This window comes from Triticum urartu, chromosome 6 (assembly GCF_003073215.2).
Source record: "Triticum urartu cultivar G1812 chromosome 6, Tu2.1, whole genome shotgun sequence".
NCBI classification, from domain to species: domain Eukaryota; kingdom Viridiplantae; phylum Streptophyta; class Magnoliopsida; order Poales; family Poaceae; genus Triticum; species Triticum urartu.
In genome coordinates, this window is record NC_053027.1 from 95,804,445 (window position 1) to 95,815,208 (window position 10,764).

The following is a 10,764-nucleotide window of genomic DNA, read 5'->3' on the forward strand; positions in this document are numbered from 1 at the left end:
ACAAATATTTGAGTTATGAGTTTGGTCTTCAATTAAAACATTGTGGAATAGTTTCACAAACTCATGCCACCTGGAACACCACAGCTGATGTGTCCGATCGTCATAACCGTACTTTATTGGATATAGTGCAATCTGTGATATCTCTTACCGATCTACCACTATCGTTTTGGGGTTATGCATTAGAGACAGCTGCATTCACGTTAAAAGGGCACCATCTAAATCCGTTGAGACGACACAATCTGAATTATGGTTTGGCAAGAAACCAAAGTTGTTGTTTCTTAAAATTTTGGGTTGTGATGCTTATGTGAAAAAGTTTCATCCTGATAAACTCAAACCCAAATCGGAGAAATATGTCTTCATAGGATACCCAAAGGAGACTGTTGGGTACACCTTCTATCACAGATCCGAAGACATTTGTTGCTAAAAATGGATCCTTTCTAGAGAAGGAGTTTCTCTCGAAAGAAGTGAGTGAGAGGAAAGTAGAAAACTTGATAAGGTAATTGTACCTTCTCCCTTATTGGAAAGTAGTTCATCACAGAAATCTGTTCTTGTGACTACTACACCAATTAGTGAGGAAGCTAATGATGACGATCATGTAACTTCAGATCAAATTACTACCGAATCTCGTAGGTAAACCAGAGTGAGATCTGCACCAGAGTGGTACGGTAATCCTGTTCTGGAAGTCATGTTACTAGACCATGACGAACTTGCGAACTATGAGGAAGCGATGATGATCCCAGATTCCGCGAAATGGTTTGAGGCCATGAAATCTGAGATATGATCCATGTATGAGAACAAAGTATGGACTTTGATGGATTTGCCCGATGATCGGCAAGCCATAGAAAATAAATGGATCTTCAAGAGGAAGACGGACGCTGATAGTAGTGTTACTATCTACAAAGCTAGACTTGTCGAAAAAGGTTTTTGACAAAGTTCAAGGTGTTGACTACGATGAGATTTTCTCACTCGTATCGATGCTTAAAGTCTGTCCGAATCATGTTAGCAATTGCCGCATTTTATGAAATCTGGCAAATGGATAACAAAATTTCACTCCTTAATGGATTTCTTAAAGAAGAGTTGTATATGATGCAACCACAAGGTTTTGTCAATCCTAAAGATGTTAACAAAATATGCAAGCTCCAGCGATCCATCTATGGACTGGTGCAAGCATCTCGGAGTTGGAATATATGCTTTGATAAGTTGATCAAAACATATAGTTTTATACAGACTTGCGGTGAAGCCTGTATTTACAAGAAAGTGAGTGGGAGCACTACAGCATTTCTGATAAGTGTATGTGTATGACATATGGTTGATCGGAAATAATGTAGAATTATTTTGCAAGGCATAAAGGAGTGTTTGAAAGGATTTTTTCAAAGAAAACCTCGGTGAAGCTGCTTAAATATTGAGCATCAAGATCTATAGAGATAGATCAAGACGCTTGATAAGTTTTTTTTCAATGAGTACATACCTTGACAAGATTTTGAAGTAGTTCAAAATGGAACAGTCAAAGAAAGAATTCTTGCCTGTGTTACAAGGTGTGAAATTGAGTAAGACTCAAAACCCGACCACGGCAGAAGATGGAAAGAGAATGAAAGTCATTCCCTATGGCTTGGCCATAGGATCTATGAAGTATGCCATGATGTGTGCCAAATCTATTGTATACCCTACACTGATTTTGGCAAGGGAGTACAATAGTGATCTAGGAGTAGATCACTGGACAACGGTCAAAATTATCCTTAGTGGAATAAGGATATGTTTCTCGATTATGGACGTGACAAAAAGGTTTGTCGTAAAGGGTTACGTCGATACAAATTTTTGACACCGATCTGGATGACTCTAAGTCTCGATCTAGATACATATTGAAAGTGGGAGCAATTAGCTAGAATAGCTCCGTGCAGAGCATTGTTGACATAGATATTTGCAAAATACTTACGGATCTGAATATAACAGCCCCGTTGACTAAAATTATCTCACAAGCAAAACATGATCACACCTACTTTGGATGTTAATCACATAGCAATGTGAACTAGATTATTGACTCTAGTAAACCCTTTGGGTGTTGGTCACATGACGATGTGAACTATGGGTGTTAATCACATGGTGATGTGAACTCTTAGTGTTGAATCACATGGCGATGTGAACTAGATTATTGACTCTAGTGCAAGTGGGAGACTGAAGGAAATATGCCCTAGAGGCAATAATAAAGTTATTATTTATTTCCTTATATCATGATAAATGTTTATTATTCATGCTAGAATTGTATTAACCGGAAACATAATACATGTGTGAATACATAGACAAACAGAGTGTCACTAGTATGCCTCTACTTGACTAGCTCGTTAATCGAAGATGGTTATGTTTCCTAACCATAAGCAAAAAGAGTTGTTATTTGATTAACGGGATCACATCATTAGGTGAATGATCTGATTGACATGACCCATTCCATTAGCTTAGCACCCGATCGTTTAGTATGTTGCTATTGCTTTCTTCATGACTTATACATGTTCCTATGACTATGAGATTATTCAACTCCCGTTTGCCGGAGGAACACTTTGTGTGCTACCAAACGTCACAACGTAACTGGGTGATTATAAAGGTGCTCTACAGGTGTCTCCAAAGGTACATGTTGGGTTGGCGTATTTCGAGATTAGGATTTGTCACTCCGATTGTCGGAGAGGTATCTCTGGGCCCTCTCGGTAATGCACATCACATAAGCCTTGCAAGCATTGCAACTAATGAGTTAGTTGTGAGATGATGTATTACGGAACGAGTAAAGAGACTTGCCGGTAACGAGATTGAACTAGGTATTGAGATACCGACGATCGAATCTCGGGTAAGTAACATACCGATGACAAAGGGAACAACGTATGTTGTTATGCGGTCTGACCGATAAAAGATCTTCGTAGAATATGTAAGAGCCAATATGAGCATCCAGGTTCCGCTATTGGTTATTGACCGGAGACGTGTCTCGGTCATGTCTACATTGTTCTCGAACCCGTAGGGTCCGCACGCTTAAGGTTTCGATAACAGTTATATGATGAGTTTATGCATTTTGATGTACCGAAGTTTGTTCGGAGTCCCGGATGTGATCACGGACATGACGAGGAGTCTCGAAATGGTCGAGACATAAAGATTGATATATTGGAAGCCTATATTTGGATATCGGAAGTGTTCCGGGTGAAATCGGGATTTTACCGGAGTACCGGGAGGTTACCGGAACCCCCCGGGAGGTATATGGGCCTTAGTGGGCTTTAGTGGAAGAGAGGAGAGGTGGCCAGGGCTGGGCCGCGCGCCCCTCCCCCCTAGTCCGAATAGGACAAGGGGAGGGGGCCGGCGCCCCCCCCCTTCCTTCTCTCTCTCCTCTTTCCCCCTCCCAAATCCTATTCCAACTAGGAAAGGGGGGGGAATCCTACTCTCGGAGGGAGTAGGACTCCTCCTGGCGCGCCCTCTCCTGGCTGGCCGCACCCCCCCTTTGATCCTTTATATACGGGAGCAGGGGCACCCCTAGACACACAAGTTGATCCAGGTGATCATATTCTTAGCCGTGTGTGGTGCCCCCTTCCACCATAGACCTCGATAATATTGTAGCGGTGCTTAGGCGAAGCCCTGCGATGGTAGTACATCAAGATCGTCACCACGCCGTCGTGCTGACGGAACTCTTCCCCGACACTTTGCTGGATCGGAGTCCGGGGATCGTCATCGAGATGAACGTGTGCTAGAACTCGGAGGTGCCATAGTTTCGGTGCTTGATCGGTCGGGTCGTGAAGACGTACGACTACATCAACCGCGTTGTGCTAACGCTTCCGCTGTCGGTCTACAAGGGTACGTAGATCACACTCTCCCCTCTCGTTGCTATGCATCACCATGATCTTGCATGTGCGTAGGATTTTTTTTGAAATTACTACGTTCCCCAACAACTACGGCCGAAGGGTCACAAGCGGCAGTACCGCTCCGCAGCGGTACTACCGCCCTTGACCCCACTGCCGTAGTACCGCTGGGCAGTCTGGTTCCTACCGCCTCGATTCGAGAGGTCTTTTTCTCGTGTCGGGTTTTGCGGCACTAGTCACGGTTGTAGTGGCGGTAGTACCGTTCCAGGAGCGGTAGTACCGCCCTACCACCGTGGTAGTACCGCATTTGGGTTTGTTCCCTACTTGTCTCCCCAATGCGGCAGTACCGCTGGCTGGCGCGGCAGTACCGTTGTCCTGGCGGTAGTGCCGCCCCCTCTCAGCGGTAGTACCGTCCTGTGCGGGGCTGGTTGGTGGGGGGCAACGGGATTGTTGCCCCCACTATAAAAGGGAGTCCCCTTCTTCATTCTCACCCACCTCTTCCTCCCCAAGCTCCATTTATTGCTTAAGCTCCATTAAATACTCCAAGCTTCATTTTCACCCGATCTATCTCTCTAGCCAATCAAATTTGTTGATTTGCTCGGGAGTGGTTGAGAAGGCTCCTATCTACACTTCCACCAAGGGATTTTCGATTCCCCCACTCATCCCTAGCGGATCTTGTTATTCTTGGGTGTTTGAGCACCCTAGACGGTTGAGGTCACCTCGGAGCCATATTCCATTGTGGTGAAGCTTCGTGGTCTTGTTGGGAGCCTCCGATTAAGTTGTGGAGATTGCCCCAACCTTGTTTGTAAAGGTTCGGTCGCCGCCTTCAAGGGCACTAATAGTGGAATCACGGCATCTCGCATTGTGTGAGGGCGTGAGGAGAATACGGTGGCCCTAGTGGCTTCTTGGGGAGCATTGTGCCTCCACACCGCTCCAACGGAGACGTACTTCCCCTCAAAAGGAAGGAACTTCGGTAACACATCATCGTCTTCACCGGATCCACTCTTGGTTATCTCTTACCTTTACTTGTGCAAGCTCTTTAGTGTTTCTACCCTTGCTTGTTTGTATGCTTGTTGTTATTGCATCATATAGGTTGCTCACCTAGTTGCACATCTAGACAACCTAATTTGATGCAAAGTTTAATTTTTTAAAGAAAAGCTAAAAATTGGTAGTTGCCTATTCACCCCCCTCTAGTCAACCATATCGATCCTTTCAATTGGTATCAGAGCCTCGTCTCTTTATTAAGGACTTTACCGTCCAAAGAGTATGGTTGATACCGTAGACGGTGTGAAGGAACACTCCGGTGTGAATCCGATCTTGTCTACGGGAGATGGGGGAACTTCGGTCTCTCGTGAGGAGTTCAATGTGGCCTTGGAGACATTGAAAACCTCCATGACGACCGAAGTTGAAAGCATGTTTACTAAATTTCTTGAGGGGCTTAAACTATCCACCGCACCGTTGAAAGTGGGTGATCCCACCAACAAGGTGTCGGATACTATCCCCGACAAGGGGGAAGCTAGTAGTGAAAAGGCTCCTTCATCTAGTGGCAAGAATGGCACCGGCATCTTTGCCCATGTGGAACCACCACTTGTTTATGGTGGACCTGTTCCTTCCACTCATTTGAATCATGTCGGTCCTCCCCCTAAGATTGTGAAAAATGAGGATTTTGATTCTTGGGTTTACCGATTTAAACATCATTTAAATCATGTGAACACTAACCTTTGGAGAATCATTGAAGAAGGTTTCTATCCACATGATCCAAGCAACTTCACTCCTCGAGAAGCAGCGGACAATCAATTCAATGAGAATGCTCTCTTCATCATTCAAGATGCAATTCCACCCGAAGACCTACCTCATCTTCGTCCCTTCGCCTTGGCCAAAGATGCATGGCATTGTGTCGTGTCTCTCTAATGGGGAAGCGCAAGCATTCAACACTCCAACTATGAAGTGGTACAAGATGAGGCCGATGAGTTTGCAATGAAGGAAGATGAAGAACCTCGTGAGCTTTATCGGAGAGTAACCAAACTCGCGGTCTCACTACGAGATCACGGGAGCAAGGACACGGATGACAATTGGATCAAGCGCAAATTCCTCAAGGCAATGATGCCCTACCACAAGGCCATGTTGTAACGCCCCGAGACCGTTGTGCCAGGTGTCGTCCAGTTATTCGCTGTTGTTGCCTTGTCATTGCTTGCGTGTCATGCATTGCATATCATGTCATCATGTGCATTTCATTTGCATACGTGTTCGTCTCATGCATCCGAGCATTTTCCCCGTTGTCCGTTTTGCATTCCGGCGCTCCGTTCTCCTCCGGTGGTCATTTCTACCTTTTTTCTCGTGTGTGGGGATTAAACATTTCCGGATTGGACCGAGACTTGCCAAGCGGCCTTGGTTTACTACCAGTAGACCGCCTGTCAAGTTTCGTACCATTTGGACTTCGTTTGATGCTCCAACGGTTAACCGAGGGACCGAGAAGACCTCGTGTGTGTTGCAGCCCAACACCCTTCCAAAGTGGCCCAAAACCCACCATAACCCTCTCCATCATCTAGAGCGTTCGATCACGATCGCGTGGCCGAAAACCGCACCTCATTTGGACTCTCCTAGCTCCCCCTACCTATATATATGTGATCCCCTCCAAAATTCACGGTGCAAACCCTAACTTCGTCCTCCTCCCGTCGCCGGACAAATTTTCTCCCACATCGGACATGTCCGCGCCGGCCTCCCTAGCCAACCACGCGCTTCCAACTCACCGCCGCCGTCCTCTCTCTCCTCCCACCGCCGTCGCAGCCCGCGGAGCCCATCCGGGGCCCGCGCGGGCCCAGATCCGCCGCCGCCGCACAGGCGCGCCCGACCGCGCCCGGCTTCCCTCCGCCTCGCGAGATCTGCGCGCCGCCGCCGCATCCTTTTTCCGGCCATCGCCGGAGCCTCGCCTCGCCTCCCGACGGCAAAATCCAACGCCGCCAACTGCCGCCCCGCGCGCCGCCCGATGCCTCCGCAGCGCCGCCCGGCCTCGCCGTCGCCGGATCCGGGGGGCCCATGCCTGGATCCACCCGTCCCTGCTCACGGCCGACCACCTTTCGCCGGAGCTCCGCTCCGTCGCCGGAGAGCCAGCGCCGGCGCCTCTCTCCTCCGACGCCATGGCCTCGTCCTGCTCGGGAACGAGCTCGCCCGCTTGCGCTCGGATGGGCCTCTCCACGGCCCATCTCCTCCTACCACCTGGGCTGTGCAACGCGCCAGAGCCGGCCCAGTTCCAGATCCGGCCCGTGTGGCCCAACGTGAGCACCCATGTTTTTTTCCCGAGCTTTGGCTAAGTTCCAGTTATTTTATGCATTTTTCATGTCATCATAACTCATCATCCGTAACTCCGTTTTGGGCATATAGCATATCAAAATGTTCATCTCAGAGAGTACATCATTTCATTCCATTGCATCATTTTCATTTGATTTCATCTTAATATCCGAAATGCTGTTAGAAGAGTGCTACTTGAGATAATTGTCAGATCTGCTGCTCCATTTAGATATTTGTCATTTTTGCCATGATTATTGTGTGCATGATATGACCATGAGCTCTACATATGTTTTGTTAAGGGTTTTGCCATCTTTCCAGAGGTGCAACCCATGTAGTTTTGTGATGTGTGTGGTGACTAGCACAAGTTTGCAAAGTGGAGCATTCGTTAATGCTGATTTCAGGGACAACATTTCCACTAAGTCCTTAATCTGTTTATCTCATATTGCCATATGTTCATGTTGTTTCCTAGTGATCCGTGCCTCTTTTGAGGATGATCAGTAAGGATGTTTTGTTAAACTTGTAGTGCTCTATCCATCCATGTCTTTGTTTGCAAGTATGGAGCACCCTAGCTTGAGTCAATCGAGCTCTACTTTTGTTATTTCGTGAATCTGGGCAGATTGTCTACTTGTTAGCGATTTTGCCGAGGATGTTGTAGTTGATCCGTGCATGCTATGTTATTGTTCTTGTCATGTCTAGCTTGTATAATGTGTATTCTTGATGGGTGTATGCTTAGATTGTCATGACTTGCTTTGTAGTGAGTGCATCGAGCTCGTAAACATGCCTACTTGATTTCTGTTTTCAGCATGTTCCAGTTTTCACTAAGTCTGTGATCTGATTATGTTTTTGCCATGTTCACATGCTTGCAATTGTATTTTCTGATCCTTTTTGGCTCAAGGTCACTAAGGGACTTTTGTTAAGCTCTTTGAGTAGCTCCATGACATGCTTTACTTTGCCATGTTCAGGTAATGTAGCATATAGTTTCGTTGCTCCGAAGAGTGCTACCTGATCTGAGATTCCAGACAAGTGTTAATTTCACTAAGTTTGAAATCTGTTTACCATATGCATTTTTGCCATGCTTGTTTGAACCTGTTAATGGATGAATTGACCGTAGCTCAGTGCTAGACTTTTGTTAAGCATCATGAATGGATCCCTTCCATGTATTTTGTTGCCATGTTTGAGTGTTGTAGCATGTTCATCTTGTTGCATTTAGATGGCTACTTGCTGTATATTGCAGACCGGTGCCATATTTGAATTGCTCGCCATTTCCAAACCGTAACTCCGATTCCGGTGATCTTTATATCGTTTTCAAGCGATTTCATCTCACCTTTCCAGTGGCACACTTGGATTTCCAAGTTGAGGCCAGGTTCATTCATTCCTTGTCAAAACATGCATATGCATCGCATACCGCATCCTGCATATCATATCATGTTCATGTGTTGGTTGTTTACTATGTTGTGTGCTTCCTTTCTGGTGTTTGCTTCTTCGGGTTGGTTCCGATAACGTCGCGTTTGTGAGGACCCGTTCGTCTACGTCCGTTTGTCTTCTTCATGGACCCGTTCTTCTTCCTTGCGGGATTTAAGGCAAGATGATCATACCCTCGAAATCACTTCTATCTTTGCTTGCTAGATGCTCGCTCTTTTGCTATGCCTATGCTGCGATACCTACCACTTGCTTATCATGCCTCCCATATTGTTGAACCAAGCCTCTAACCCACCTTGTCCTAGCAAACCGTTGTTTGGCTATGTTACCGCTTTGCTCAGCCCCTCTTATAGTGTTGTTAGTTGCAGGTGAAGATTGAAGTTTGTTCCTTGTTGGAACACGGAGATGTTGTTCCTTGTTGGAACATGTTTACTTGTTGGGATATCACAATATATCTTATTTAATTAATGCATCTATATACTTGGTAAAGGGTGGAAGGCTCGGCCTTATGCCTAGTGTTTTGTTCCACTCTTGCCGCCCTAGTTTCCGTCATATCGGTGTTATGTTCCCGGATTTTGCGTTCCTTATGCGGTTGGGTAATAATGGGAACCCCTTGACAGTTCGCCTTGAATAAAACTCCTCCAGCAATGCCCAACCTTGGTTTTACCATTTGCCTCACCACCACCTACTTTTCCCTTGGGAGTCGCTCTCTTGAGGGTCATCATTATTTACCCCCCCCCCCCGGGCCAGTGCTCCTCTGAGTGTTGGTCCAACCGAGCGACGTCCGGGGCTACCAGGGGCAACTCTGGGCTGGCCTACCCGACGTCTGGCTCATCTGAGTGTGCCCTGAGAACGAGATATGTGCAGCTCCTATCGGGATTTGTCGGCACATTCGGGCGGTGTTGCTGGATTTGTTTTAACTTGTCGAAGTGTCCTGTAGAACCGGGATACCAAGTCTGATCGGAATGTCTCGGGAGAAGGTCTATTCCTTCGTTGACCGTGAGAGCTTGTCATGGGCTAAGTTGGGACACCCCTGCAGGGATTTGAACTTTCGAAAGCCGTGCCCGCGGTTATGGGCAGATGGGAATTTGTTAACGTCCGGTTGTAGAAAACCTGAAGTTGACCTTAATTAAAATGAATCAACCGCGTTGTAACCATGATGGTCTCTTTCCGGAGGAGTCCGGGAAGTGAACACGGTGTTGGAGTTATGCTTGACGTAGGTTGTTCTAGGATCACTTCTTGATCATAGTTTCTCGACCGTGCTTTGCCTTCTCTTCTCGCTCTCTTTTGCGTATGTTAGCCACCATATATGCTAGTCGCTTGCTGCAGCTCCACCTCATACCTTTACCTTACCCATAAGCTTAAATAGTCTTGATCGCGAGGGTGCGAGATTGCTGAGTCCCCGTGACTCACAGATACTTCCACAACCAGCTTGCAGGTGCCGATGAGTCCGTGCAGATGACGCAACCCAGCTCAGGAGGAGCTCGATGAAGATCTTGTCCTTTGTGTTGTTTCGTTCTAGTCGATCAGTAGTGGAGCCCAGTTGGGGTCGATCGGGGACCGTGTCGCATTTGGGGTTCTTCTTTTATTTTGGGTTCCGTAGTCGGACCTTGATTGTATTTGGTTGATGTAATGCTTTATTCATGTATTGTGTGAAGTGGTGATTGTAAGCCAATTATGTATCTTTTCCCTTATGTATTACATGGGTTGTGTGAAGATTACCTCACTTGCGACATTGCTTTCAATGCGGTTATGCCTCTAAGTCGTGCTTCGACACATGGGAGATATAGCCGCATCGAGGGCGTTAGACATGTCCTCCGTCATTCGTCAAAGACCGGACTTCCACACTTTGACCTCAAGCGAAGTGTTGGATGAGTTTGTGGCCATGAACATTTTGGACAAGACCGCCGACAATGCGGTGCTCCGTTCTCAACGGGCAAAGAAGCCTAACCTTGCATTGAAGGCCAAGCTCACCGTGGAAGAAGAAGAAGAGGAAGAAGAGGAGAGCAACCCCGAAGATACGAAGTATGCATATCGTGAACACATGGCACTTGCTTCAAGGCAATTTTGGAGCAAGAAAAAATCGAGGCCCAATTTTAGCAAAAACAACTCGAGTGGCACAAGGGGCAAGCAACGTGTAAGGACTTGCTACAATTGCGGCAACATGAGTCATTTCGTTGCGGAATTCCCATATGAGAAGAGGGAAGACAATGGTGGCAAACTCATCCGA